The following is a 15,802-nucleotide window of genomic DNA, read 5'->3' as shown; positions in this document are numbered from 1 at the left end:
TAATAAATGAAGTAGTTTATATTGCTATGTGAAACTTCGTTCATACTTTTAACCTAGCACCGACTTCAGACCGTTTACAAAACATATAATTTATTAAAAGTAAAAATGGAGTCGGTTATTATATATGTATTATATTATTTTGCTATTTTATTAACAAGATGAAATTAACATTAGCTATACCTACTGTGTAGCTAATGTGTGTTATATATTTTATGAGACGTATTTAATTATAATAACTTTGTCGTAGAGAAAATCTTTGATCCGAGTACATTTAGTGCGAAGTCTGTTAAAATTTGAATATATTATATACGGTATAGCAATATGTTATATTGTAACTTTATTCATATTAATGTGTCAAAATATTGTTAATGTATCATAAGTATTATAAGTAACAGCCTGTGAATGTTCCACGACTGGATTAAGGCCTGCTCTCCTTTTTTTTTAGAACTTTTTAGAGCTTATTCCACCACGCTGACCTAATGCAGGTTGGTGGAATACACATGTGAAAGAATTGCAGTGAAATTAGACACATGCAGTTTTTCTCACGATGTTTTCCTTCACCGTCAAGCACGAGATGAATAATAATAAACACAAATTAAGGGTTTAAACCCAAGCAAGCACCATATCATCGGTTAAGTACCACCTACTCACCAGATATTCTACCGCTAAACAGCAATACTTCATATTTTTGTGTTCCGGTTTGAAGGGTGAGTGAGCCAGTGTAACTACAAGTACAAGGGACATAACATCTTAGTTCAACGTTGGTGACGCATTGGAGATATAAGGAATGATTTTTATTTCTCACAGTGCCAGTGTCTATGAGTGGTGGTGACCACTTATCATCAGGCGGCCCATTTTAATATAAATAATAAATTCCATTTTTAATTTAAATTATATATCTATGTATTTAATAAAATATTATTGATTTGAAGTAAGCCTTAAGATAATCCTAGTCATGTTTAAATTTAAATATATAACTTATTTACTATTTAAAATTAACAAATAAAATAAGTTTATAGGAGAAACAACTTCGAAACAGGTTATTTTATAATTCATTTAAATAATCAGGTCATGAAAGTATTTTAATATTATTTTAATTTTTATACTTGCAAGAGTGTATGTTTAAATAAAGACTTTTTTATTATCATCCCTCAATTTGGAATCAATTTTAAATAATAGATTTGGAAATATACAATTGCTCTAAACAACCCAAATAACAAAATAAAAATATAAAATTTAGATTTTATTAAATTCTACAGCTCTTACTTACTTACTGTTACTCAATTACACATACGGCACATTAAAATCACACACATTGGCAAAATAAAAGAAACACACACACGAACAAAAAAGCATCCCAAATATTATTAAATTTTCATATTAGAAATTGTTTCGAATTAAATATCCTATTATTTATGTTCAATCATTCTTTCTAACAACAACGAAGCATAATTATGAATATACTGTCTAATTATCTCACTTCGTAAACGATCAAATAAAACACAAATTAATTAATTTAAAATAATTAAAATATAAATTTAACGAACGTTATTTTGTTATTACCGTATAAATAACGTTATAACATATTATATTCTGAATAGAAGTGTTGGGGAGCGGTATCGCGAGAAATATCACACCTTATTCGTTTCGCTTTAATTAAACTTTCGATGGGTTCTCGACGTCCGGAAAACGCTGGAGGTATGTAGCTACCAAATCTAATTCACAATTATTTCTTATATGAACTATAAATTATTTTCTTAAATATATCATTACTAGCACTAAGCCCACGGCTCCGGAAAGGGGCGGGTACTAGGTAAAACGATTAGCTTATCCGTTCTTTGGGTTCAAGCTTACTTCATACCAAACTTTATCAGAATCGATTTAGTGGTATAGCCTTAAAAGCGTTACAGACAGTTAGTTTTGCATTTATAATGTTAAGTATAGATATATAACGATCAAACTAGAATAAGATATTTTTTTTGCCAGTACGTAGCAAGCCATAATAAATGGTAAATCATCAATTATATAATACCTCAAACAAGTATATGTATTTATTAATGAAAATATGAAGATTTTAAATTTTAAGGACATGTGAATGTACAAACTTAAATTGTTTCTTAAATTTTCTTTTTGTAGCAAGTAATAGTAATTAGCATGTCGTGTTTGCTTTTAGTCGAGATGGCCCAGTGGTAAGAACGCGTGAATCTTAACCGATGATCGTGGGTTCAAAACCGGGCAAGCACCACTGAATTTTTATGTGCTTAATTTGTTATTATAATTCATCTCGTGCTTGACGGTGAAGGTAACCATCGTGAGGAAACCTGAATGTGTCGAATCTCACTGAAATTCTGTCACATGTGTATTCCACCAATCCGCATTGGAGCAGCGTGGTTGAATAAGCTCCAAGCCTTCTCCTCAAAAAGGGAGAGGAGGCCTTAGCCCAGCAGTGGGACAGTCACAGGCTGTTACTGTACTGTTACTGTTTGCTTTTAAATTATTTTACATAATCTGTGGATGTAATATAATTGTATGTATGTAAGAATGACCAGTATAAATATCGCTAGCAAACCTAATTAAATGAATAACTATTTAAAAACTCTCGAATCGAATTACAAATGAAATGTCGTTAATGATAGAATATCTCTATATATTATAAATGTCTAAATGTTTCAATTATTACATTTGAAATAGAAAATTATTAAATATCGCATCATAATAATTTAATTCTTATAAATATATTTTATTAGAAATCTTACAAAGTTTTAATGACTCATAATATTATATTTTGTATTGAATTTTTGTAAATAAAAATAATTTCATTTGATATACCACTTGATGCTACGACGTCTCGTCTGAGGTCAGAAGTTCTGGGACCTCTTCATATGTTTAAACGTATTGTCCTCAAGTATCATACTTGACTTATTGTAAGCCTTAGAATAGTTTTTTTTGGAAATGGTATAATTGTTCTATATACTTTTATGTAGGTAGGTACACTGATTAGTAATAACAGTGCCGAACATCTATTAGTTGTATAAATTCAAAAACACACTTTCTACTCTATGGATTCTAAGAACATACTTCGTATCTCACTCGAGAATATGCCGTGTTATAAGCTGACTTGTGGTTATACGTTATTTTGGTACGTTTATTCTTTAACACTAGAAAGACGAGAGTAGTCATTTGAGCGGTTTTTTAATTTGAAAGTTTATTTATTTCAAAACTTTTTAATGAAATTTTCTGGTCATTTGTGACTATTATTATTTCGCTTTTAAATACGTTAACAAAACATTCGTAATTAATCTGTTTACTCTTTAAAACACTTATATATCTACAAGACGGTGATAGTAATTGGACCTGTAATCCAAGTAGTGTTAATAATGGTATAAAAGGGTACTTTTGTAAACTTTTGACTGGTTTATTTGTATTCGTCAGTCGCAAGGATGTCGCAGTTCGTATTGTGCGTGTTATTTAGAATATTGTGCGTAAATCAGTGTAAAGCGTCTCGATGTCTTGTGGTTATACGCTATTTTGGTACGTTTATTCTTTAAACGTTACTGAGGCGTATATTATTCAGAGACGGAATCAGATATGAGGCTAGCCAATACTCAAAGACCGAAGAAATAATATATTTTTATTTAAGACACGTCACTATTGTTTGAGTACCCTGAACGACTAATCAATACATTATAATAATCTAATAAGAAATTGTTATGATTTCGTCATCATGCCAAGTATGAAGTACAACTAAAAAGGCGATGTGCTGACGGCACAATAACAGTCAATGTCGCATATTACTTTCTGATATTTGACGATCATGTTCTGCGATTAGTTTATTCGTACAGAATAGCTCTACAGTATTCATTGGATATAAATTTCAAATATTAGTACGATACTCTACATAATGTGAATTATATTTTAATATATTTTAATTGTTCTCTTTAATATGCCATATTTTTTTATGTAATATATTTTAATATAGGTTAAGTGTTTGTAAAACCAGGTTGCTCCAATGCAGGTGCACTCGCTAGATTCCTGACGATGTTTTCTTTAACTGTAAACCACGAAATGAATTAAAGAAACAAAACAGTGATTGCCCGGCCTTGAATTGAATGCGCAATCTTCGGTTAAGCTTAAGTGTTTTAAACACTGGAGGCCCAGTCGCATTTAATTAATTTAAAAAATGAATACACTGTATTCTAAAGTTAACGCTATATATAAAACAGTCACATTATTCGAGTCATTTAGTGTATTTTAAAACTCTACACAAAAACCACTTTTAAGATCTTTATTCTAAGGAATTTACAAGATTTGATCTTACCGATATATTTTAAGAACAACTTCGAACTTTTTTAATATACCTCCAAAGTATAACAATATCATACCATTATTTTTACTGTTGATGGACAATATATGATTTATTTTTATATTAATACGATGCTCGAGGAGTATTTTAAAATCGAGATTTTCTTTTTATCCCATCTTGATAAGCATAAGCATCGTTGGCTGTCTGAGCTTTGCATTAATCATTAGCATATCTACGTAATAAAAAGTTAACATCCTTTTGAAACATTATCTTAAGTTGTCATATTTACAGATAATTTGTTCGGAACAGCTGAGATCCGCCCTCTGACAATAGTGATTGTGTAATACAAATAATATGAGACATGAAAATAGACATTTAACATGAAAAAACGGTATTTATTTAAAGATCAACTAAAAACAGTTATTTCGTCTTATATATGATGCTAACAACAAAGAGATACACAAAGAGAGACTTTTGCGTCCACGCAGACACAAAAGTCCGTGGAGAAATAAATAACTACGTAACACAATAAGGTGAAATATTTTTTCATTATCTATTGCGTATTAACTGAACTCTAGTTTCATTACCGCAAATCAAATGTTACACTTGTAGAATGAATTTCTAAACTGAATTATATATCTCTTTGCGGTTTTCAAGCTGATTTTTACTTATAGTTAGTCACTGGAATGGCTTTCGTATATAATATGATATGGTTCAAGAGTTACATAGTACCTTTGACCTTAACCTTACTGCCTTTCTCAAGGCTAGTTTAAGCCTATGAAGTGGTAACCGCTTTAACGCGCTTCAGTCTTGGTTGGACATTGACGTATACGGAAACGAGTGCTTGTAAGTATCCTTTATCAGAACGGTGAAAATGCTTAAAGTATGAAAGCAGTGAGAGCACTGAAGTGCTCTGGCATGATCATCATCTCGACGCACGAAGCGCGCAAACCCTTGTTACGTGTACATTGAGCCACTTATTATTAACTTGGTGCTAAGCCTTAAATATTTACACTATACTACTATTAATTAATTTTTCCCTTACATATATAAGAAATTGGTCAGTGATGATCAGTCCTGATCGATTTCAGCCAAGCAGTCTAAAGAGAGATTAGCTAACTGCGCAGGTTATATTATAATGCACAAGTGTGTGCGCAACGTTATTCCAGCCTAACGTATTTTCTGCGGCTCGAAGGTATACACAGTGAAGTGTGTGCAATCTTTGGGCTGCTACTGAGGATTTTCGACGGATCCATAATAACATTTTTACTTCCTCGACCTGGGATTTGAACACAGGACTCCAGGATCTGCGGCCTTGTATCTACCCACTAGACGAACGAGGTGGTACTTGGACGGTATAGATATTATGGTTTTAATTTATTTAATAATATTAATTGATTATGATTGCATTTCTGCTCGATAATTACCCTCGACTGTCAATATTACAACGTGCGCATTAAACGATTATAAATAATCGTTAATTAAATTAATTAAATTATTTAAACCACACTTATAAACCATTATTTTATATGGTAAATAATGGCGTGGATATTTACTTCTAGTAAAGTAAGAGCCTGTAAATGTCCTACTGCTGGGCTGAGCTTTCCTCTCCTTTTGGGGGCAAGGTCATCGTAGTGCAAACTGTAGCAATCCACTTTATGCACAGAAGAAAACTTGAAAATTAATATAAGAATGTATCTGACAGCTACATACAGCATTGCTGTCAGATGAAAGCAGCGTTGAGGCTGAAGCGTTTAATAACTGAACTGATCAATTACAGTTCTCAAATGTGGAGCGCGGTCTGTATGGTATGTACAGGTAGTATAGGGTTAAATTTATTTACAAATGACATTCAAGCGCGTCTATTATTTAAAAAAAAAATACTTTATCAAGCCATACAGTCTAACGAACTCTAACTGTTTCTATTTATTTTTAAATAATAATATTAATCATCTCTTACACCTTTAAAGAGCTACCAACCTTGGGAACTAAGTTGTTATGTATCTGGTGCCTGTACTTATAATGGCTCACTAGGCCTCAAAACTTGGTCAAAACAATACTAAATGGCGGTAGAATTTGTGATGACTTTGATTGTAATCTTTTCGTCAATCGTCAAGCACAAATTTAATCATAAACACAAATAAAGCACATAAAACACAAATAATGCATATAAAACTTCGCTTCTGAGCCTATCTCTTTATACGTAGATAATATTTAATACACAGAACAATCACTTGAATTATTTACATAAACAAAAAATTTAACAAAATAAACACAAACATCAACAAATATTTAGCGTTAATGATACGAAAGACTTTATTTAGGGGGTAGAACATCGTAAATGGGATGAAGGAATTTGGGATCGAAAGGATGTGGAACGCGGAACCCTCGTAAGTCAAATTCACACATTAATATCACACATGGTCTGTATGTTTTTTTTTATGAGAAAATATTATCTGTACCTGAAATTTAAATAATATGTATCTAAAATTGTACTGTAATTCTTATTTTCTTTGTGTCAAATTTTTATGACTTGGAGAATACCTGGTTGAGAGTTGATATAAAAACAATAGTTTATAATTGTCACAGATAAAAGGTCAATTGTATAAAATACATTATGTTTGAATATAATATAGCTAGACGATTCCATTACTCCAACAATACCGTTGTAAAAAAGACTCGTGCTAATTTCAAACCGCCATTTTGTTGTTGGTCAGAAAGGTCAGAAAGGTCAATCATCGTGTTACTTGATTTTTAAGAATAATTCAGTGAGTAATTTACATCAGTTGACTGATTCGGTGTTCCATTTTTATAACGACCAAAACAAGGGGTTTTATAAAATCTGTTTAAATTCTGGTTGCTAAATATATAATATTGTTGGATGTTAAGAGTGGGTAGCTGAATCTGTCTATATAAGCAGCGCACATATACACAATCAGGAAAAAAAGGCGCTCGGTTCCCATTTAGCTGTCAACAGATGTCGAGAGAAGTTGATTCTGCTCTTTTAAATTGTGAAAATAATTATGCCGCGTACCTATATTTTGTTTTTTTTTTTTTTTTTTTTTTTGTTATAAGCAGGTGATCGAGCAAATGGGCCACCTTTTTATATATAATAGGTAAGTGGACGAGCATATGAGCCACCTGGTGGTAAGTGGTCACCAACGCCCATAGATATTGACATTGTAAGAAATGTTAACCATCGCTTACATCGCCAATGTGCCACCAACCTTGGGAACTAAGATAGGGAGATGTGGGAGGACCTCGCTTCCCAAAGAGCATCTTGGCGCTCTACCATATACATCTTTGGTCTAGCGAGCCACATTAGGGCTCATGCTAGAAATAACAATTAATTTCTAGGGTCGCCGTCATCGAAATCGATGAGGAGGACTATATATATATATATATATATATAGTCCTATATATATTATGTCCCTTGTGTCTGTGATTACATTGGCTCACTCACCCTACAAATCAGAATGCAACAATACTGTATATTGCTGTTTAGCGGCAGCATATGTGATGAGTGGGTGGTACCCACCCAGCAGGCAAAATTCTAATGAATGAGTGGTCAAAGTAGAAATAAACGATTCAAAGTTTTCTATTTATGCTAATTTAAATGGCGATAAGTTGAACGATGAAGAAGTTGATATACTGCAGCGACATCTGGACACCAATTACAAAAAGTATATTATATAAAAGACTTCTTCACGACTCTAATACGACGAGTATAAGTACATTACTATTTTCATTATCGTAATCGGTTTAACGGTGACAAAGTCTATTACTCATGGACAGATATACCAAAATCCATTTGTTTATGGCTGAGGTTTTATCCCGTTTGAGGAGAAGGTACTTATTTCAACACGTTGCTCTAGTGCCACATGCAGGTTTCCTTCACCGCCGAGGAGGAGATTAATTATAAGCACATCAAGCACATGAAAATTCAGTGCTGCTATCCTGGGCTTGAAATAATGATCATCGGTTAAGATTCACACGCTCTAACCACTGAGTCATCTCGGCTATTCTTTCTATATACATAGATATATATATATTTGAAGTCGTTTTATTGACTACGGTACCCTGAATTTTATTACGTATTAGAAAGGCAGTTTACCATATGTATATACACATTTAAACACATTTAAAAGGAGTATAATATTTTCTTCCGTTTAACACTTGAAAGTCATTAAAAAACACACCTCGTGTTATTTAAAAGGGACAAGTCCCCAAGTAATTTGCCCGCCCGCACATTTAACCCTTCCGCTGCCGGATTTATTCCGATATTATTTTTTACTTTTCTGTTTACGAACTTGTACTTCAGTAAAGATTTTAATGGCGTTAAGTTAAATGTCAACTACAAAATTACAAACCGGCGTTTTTAATTTCTTTCTTTTTAAAGAATTGGTAATGATGAAAATTAAAGGTCTACAATTATTTTTTATATATTAATATAATCTGTGCGTTTAGTTTTGAAAAGTAAACTATTTATGAAATCAAATTTGAAGTAATTTATAAGCTATTTTTAATAAAAATAAGTTTATTTTATACCAAACATAGTAGCATCAGTAGTACGAATCTGTAAAAATTCACTCGTGAAATGTTGGACTCGGTTGACTTAAAATGTCGTGCCTTTAGCCCAGCAGTGGGATATTCACAGGCTGTTACGGTACGGTACGGATATTTACTCGCGAACATATGTTCTGCATTGGTAATTACGATATAAATTGTAAACACAAACACAAGAGAACTCAGTAGTTCATGTCATGATTTAAACTTACGTTTTTCGGTTAATACACATGTGTGACAGAACACACACACGCACACACAAACACACACGCCCACACACGTAGAGCATTTAAAAAATATATATTTTATACATATATATTCCAACACTTATTATTATAAATTGTATAACTGTAACACTTACAATGGCATATTCAAGAAATTATATGATTTGGTTACGGTTAGTACAAATGTCAATTCATACATTAAAAAAAAACATACTGTTCACCGTGTTTAAATTGGTATTTATTTACAATTAAATGTTATGTGATGTAAGTCGACCCATTGATCGTATAATTACGCATCCTTCTTATACGATACAACAATACAAAGTTGAAGAGTTGTGTTGGTACTGGAAATTTAATAAAAATAATAATCAGAGCATTGAGGGGCAGATTCTTTATTCGGACCAAAAAAACCCTAATTATGTAACACATCTCTTGGGAGTGGGTGTGAGAAGGAGATGATTGCAAGGTGAAAAAGATTTTATGGAAAATCACAGCAACAGCAAAACAGTTCTTATATGATAATTTCAATATTGAATGTATTGCTTTATTGATTGTATATATGTAGTATATATTAAAGTTCAACAATTCTCAAGCTTAATGTAGGAAAGATATTGTTACTCTTTCAAATAATACATAAATAACTGTTAAATTTCCGCCAATTGGAAGGTAAAGCCAAATTGGCGTCTAAAAAGCTTGGCGCCCATTTTCCCTCTCTTGATCCGATTGAGAGATGATCTGATTATGGATAGAATGTCCGATTCTAGGTGGTCCAGACCGGCGAATCCAGAACCCCGCGAAGACAAATAATACACTTTCAAAAAGTCAACTGGCATACATTCAGAGCAATGAAGAAATCAGTTAGATTCTACAACGTTTAATGCAAACTTATATTTATAATGCATATGAATACCAAATTTCCATCAATTCAATATTTTACATCATCATCTTAAATCTCTTATAATGGCACATACTGGCATAATACTGGTACATTTAAGTGATATGAATTAAAAATAAGATACATTAAAAGCAAGAATAATACATCTGTGGATAAACAAGTATAACAAATAAATATAAAATAATAACCAACAACTTGTTCATAATTATTTCATCCAATTACCAGCTTTCAAGCAGGTATTTATTTACTCTGAAATTAAACCAACGCGGGGACTGTCCGTTTAATTGTGACCGTTCATTACACTGTACAGTTGTACATGTTATGAACCAATGTCTCATTTATTATCAAAATGACTGACTACGTAGTTGGTCTATCAGTTTGCTTAAAAGATAGATAAGTAGATTAGGTGGTCACTCGACATTTTTGAGGATTTCATTAATAAATATAAAAAATAATCTGCAGTTATAATATATTAATTTATACAGAATCTCAATTACAATATATATATTAGTTTAATATTTTTTTATAGAATAGGAAGGCGGACGAGCATATGGGCCACCTGATGGTAAGTGGTTACCAACGCCCATAGACATTGGCATTGTAAGAAATGGTAACCATCTCTTACATCACCAATGCGCCACTAACATTGGGAACTAAGATGTTATGTCCTTTGCGCCTGTAATTACACTGTCTATTAATTATTAATCCTCCAGACCGATTTCGGCCACGGCGGCCAATCTCAAGAGAGATTAGCCAACTACGCAGGAGATATTATAGTGCACAAGTGTGTGCGCAAACACAGGTGCACTCTCTATTCCCTAACTCTCATAATCCGATGGGACGGCAATCCGACACGATCGGAAAGAGTTCAGGCGCAGGACCAACGGCTTTACGTGCTTTCCGAGGCACGGGAGTGTACACACTTCCAACTTCCACACTCCGGGCTGCTACTGAGAATTTTCTGACAGAAAAACCCAATAACTTTTTATTGGCCCGACCTGGGAATTGAACCCAGGACCTCCGGGTCTGCGGCCTTATATCTAGCCACTAGACCAATGAGGCAGTCACACTATCTAACTCAACCTTCAAACTGGAACACAACAATACCAAGTACTGCTGTTTTGCGGTAGAATATCTGATGAGTGGGTGGTACCTACTCAGACGAGCTTGCACAAAAGCTCTACCACAATCGAGAGTTTAATAAATTAATGCAAAAAATTATTTAAAGTTATTACATTATTACTTCTTTATAGTTACTAAACTCTTTCTTTAAAAGTCCATCCTTTGCATAATTCAAATACTATTTTTAAAAAAGTAGCGAAATAAAAATTAACATTTTTGCTTATATCATGTATAATTGAAATGTATTAAATTACTTCACCAATTTTCTGTTTGTAAAATTATCTCTTTCTCGTTGAAAGATTTAGACGAGTGACGATGTGATAGAATGTCGTTACGTCATTGAAGTGACCTCTCAGAGGCGAGTGTTTGCGAACGTCGTGACGTGCACAGAAGCTCCAAAGAAAATGATGATCTCGAAAACTACATGTTGACATTGATAAAACATGGTTATTATTTGTTGAATAAGACTGTTTTAGAATTACTAAATATTTGTATTTATTATTGCTGTTTTTTTTTAGAGTCGCGATAGTTCAGTGATTCGAATATGTAAAACTTAAAGGAAGATTTATTTAAGCCAGTGCAAGCAACACTGATTTTTTAAGAGGTGACTTTGTATTTATAATTCATTTCGTGTCCAGTGGTAAAGAAATACATTGCTTGTGTCTGTTGCAAAATTTTTCATATGTGTATCCACAAATAGACATTAGAGTAACATTGTGGAGTATACTCCAAATCTTTTCTTCAAAAGAAAAGAGTCATAAGTCACGCATAAAATAACAGCTTTCTAAATGTCCATTTAGAAGCTGTTATTTTATAACCCTAAGGAAGTGGTTGGAAAAAAATATACAATAAAAAGCAATTAACAGTCAACGCTGGCTGTTCTAGTTTATACGATATATATATATATATATATATATATATATATAGCTATAGCTATATATATATATATATATAGCTATAGCTTTGTAGATGTGTGTTTTATTTTAGGAGCTTATATTCAGTATACTATTTTGTCTAATAATTAATGGCGCTAAAATTAAAGATTTAAATATTAGAATAATTATAAAAAATATTGTTAATATAATCAACGTACAAATTACTCGTCCAATTCCAGTACATTATATATTAAGCGTGTCAGTGAAAATAGCAAAAACTCGAAAGTCTGGAAAATCTATTAGATGTTGCAAAAAGTCTTAGAACAAATGTAATTGTTTTTCCTATTTGTAATACAGTGTTTTGAAAAAGATTTGATAGAAATATATTTTCAAGTTGCAGGCATATTTCCTTTTACATATTTCGGCTATCATTCAAATTTTCGGTTGTGGCATGTCCGACGTAGTGATTCTGAAACAAAACAAAATAATATTACGTTTAGATTGTATCGAAAAAAAAAAATTAAAACAAATCGGCATCAAGGAAATATATTGAAATCTCAAACCAGCGTATGTTTCAAAGTTTTTCATAGAAATGATTCTCACGTTAATAATATTCATATTAAGAGTTTTAATATGCTATTCAGAAAATAGTATACAATTAATATATATAACTTTGACGGTGATATACTTGGAATTTATGACTGTCGTCATTTAGTTATGGAGCTGTTATTTGATATAATATTTACCTTCTTCTTTCTTTGTCCAAATCCTCTTTCCAGTTCAGCTGGTGTCGGGTCTCCTTGTACGTCTGCGCCAGAGAGCTCTGTTCTGGCTTGTCTGTGTACTCGGATTCTCTTTCTGGGCCTCTTTTTTCATGTTTGCAATATAATATTTACCAATTAGGTTCATTTATATACATATGTATGTATATATTATAATAACAAGGCATGAAGTTAGCATTCGTTGGTTTTGACTGAAGAGGGGGAGGATTAATAATAATTTAATTGTTTTTAATTAACATACTATGTTTATACTTTGATTAATCAAAATAATAACTTTTTTTTAATTCTAAGTAGAATCTTCATTGCAAAATGATGGTAAAGTTAAATATAATATGTTATATGACGATTAGAAACTGTTTCTAATTCCCTGTACGATTCCATTCGAATAAAGTATATTTTGATTTTGTTGCTATTGGTGAACAGAGATTTCAACCCATGATCATCAATTAAAATCCTTTGACTGTAAGATCAACATTTAAATATTTCAATGTAATAAATAAAAGCCGGTAGCGTAACATTTCAATTTTATTTACACATTTTACTTTGCATGTGCATACATCCTTATCAATAAATCAGTCGGCTCTGAGACCGTTATAAATTTTTCGGTCAAGAAATTGGTCGGACCTGATATACGGAGCTCGTCAGCGAGGTACGTGGGTTAGAATTTATTGCAAGCAATATGCGACTTGATGAAACCGTGGGAGCTTGGAGATGGACGAGGCACTGCATGCGATATTGCACCTTATTTAAAGTAAAATAAATGTGAATACAGATTGATACCCATCTATCGATATGCAAATTGAATAGTTATTTTCAAAGAATTAAGGATTTCAATTAAGTAGGTTTTGTACGGCCTTTCTGGACTAGTAAAGTTCACTGTGACGTAGTTTGCGCATTTATTAAATAATTTACAATAATTTTAAATTTATATTTAATTTTAAAATTATTGTTTAAAAACTAAACGAAATAATAAAAATCCTTTGTCGCCCGACAATAAATTATTGTTTGTATAAATTCAGTGGCTTAATATATACCATTTACAAATAGCCCAGACTTATTTAAACGCATAATTTTACAAGCGGCCAGACAATCATTCAGGTTTTGCTTGTCATTTAATATTATACTTTATAACTGTCTGTATAAATAGACAGTGCTGTACTTTTTTTCCGTTTGTCAACTTGTTTATTATTTATATTTTATTGTTTATTTGGTAGCTATTAAAGAGCTTTATTGTAATATATATTTACATTAAAAATGTTTAATGATAATTATAGTTGAATATTTTTTTATAGCACAGGAAGGCGAACGGGCAAATGGGCAATCTGATGATAGGTGGTCACCACCGCCCATAAACATTGGTGCGATATGAAGTATTAACCACACTTTATAATTCTAATGCGATACCATCCTTTGGAACTAAAGTGTCCCTTGTTACACTGGCTCACTTACTTTTCAAACCAGGACACAACTTTTTTTGGCGTTGGAATATCTGATTAGTGGGTGGTACCTACCCAGACGAGCCCGGCCATTAAATTAATGCTATTGATATAGTTATTGCTTTTTTTCTTCATAAATTGATAATTAAAATTTACAATTAATGAAGGTAACGCAACGTTTACTTTATAACTTAACTCAACTATTCCGATAAAAACTACGACAAACATGATCATGGAAGATGTTATTTCTCGTACAAATTTTCCAAGATTCTTGTTCAGGTGCAAACATAGAATATTTTAGCCTAGATTTCACCCAGCGTCTACTTTCATTTTGAAATCTCATAAACGTGAAATAATTTAACAAATAGCATTCTTTTATTCAGAGATTTTATAGGAAAAGAGAACTATTTACAATCGTATTAATAACAAAACCTCTGTATTCTTCTATTAAGATATTGATATATTCAAATAAAAGTGCATTATTCGAGGCTTTGACAAGCATTTAAATAGACTGATCACAAGTTTATTACAATATGCGTATGCATAATATGATATATTATAAACAGCGAAGACTAACTCGAACAGAGATAGAACTAACTGCGCGGGACATATTAGAGGGAAAAAGTGTGTCGTAGCAGAGACAAGTGCCGTCTGTATTCAATCACTTTCATAATTCGATGTAAGAATTTTTTGACAGAAAATTCCAAAATTTTTACGAGCCTGACCCAGAGACTGAACTCGGGATATTGGGATCTGAAATATTATAAATTAGCCACAAGACATACATAATACAAATATCGGCTCCCTAACCATATTTCTTATACTTATTATATATCTTACAAGAATCACTTATTTCTCCTAAGAATATTAAGGAAGTCATAACCAAACATGCGATACCGAATTCCGGAAGTTTTTCAATTATACAAAACTTGGAGCACACGAAAATATTTTCCACATAATATTTTCAGAAATTTGAAATCGGTACGCGCAATAACTCAGTGTTGATATATATGACCAGTGAACAAAGTTTATCTTGTACTGTTTGGTCTTAGTGATGAGAGAGCAGTGAGTTGAGACCGATCTCCTAAAAATATTGGTGCGTTGTACATGAATGAATGATTGAAGAGTCTTATTTTTATTTATTCAACGAAAGCAGACAAGCAAATGCATAAACAGTGATCGCCTGCTACCATGGACAATAGTTCTGTGGGAAGTACAAGCTATATAACTTAGATGGTATGACTTATACCAAGGACCAGCTAATATATTAACTTTCCCCTTCTGCAAAACATAAATCAATAGAAAAATGTGGAACATAACTGACGTTGTTGATAAAAGTGCGTACACCTTGACGGGTCTGCTAAAAGTCGTACGATCGGTAGGATACTACTGCTTTTTAACCATGAGTTATTTTTTTTGGGTACTACCCAAAAATGAAAACTGTTGACTTCACATAATAGCTATATTAAATTATTTTAATTACATTTAATAATAATATATTTGATATCGTGTTTTTGAAGTCCTTGCTTTTTGATATTTTATTTTTTTTATATTAATTTAATATGAATTACTAACTTATTGTACAACACTGTGATATCC

Source organism: Nymphalis io, chromosome 19, assembly GCF_905147045.1.
Source record: "Nymphalis io chromosome 19, ilAglIoxx1.1, whole genome shotgun sequence".
NCBI lineage: Eukaryota > Metazoa > Arthropoda > Insecta > Lepidoptera > Nymphalidae > Nymphalis > Nymphalis io.
The sequence above is the reverse complement of the archived record's forward strand: the minus strand, read 5'-3'. Positions refer to the sequence as shown.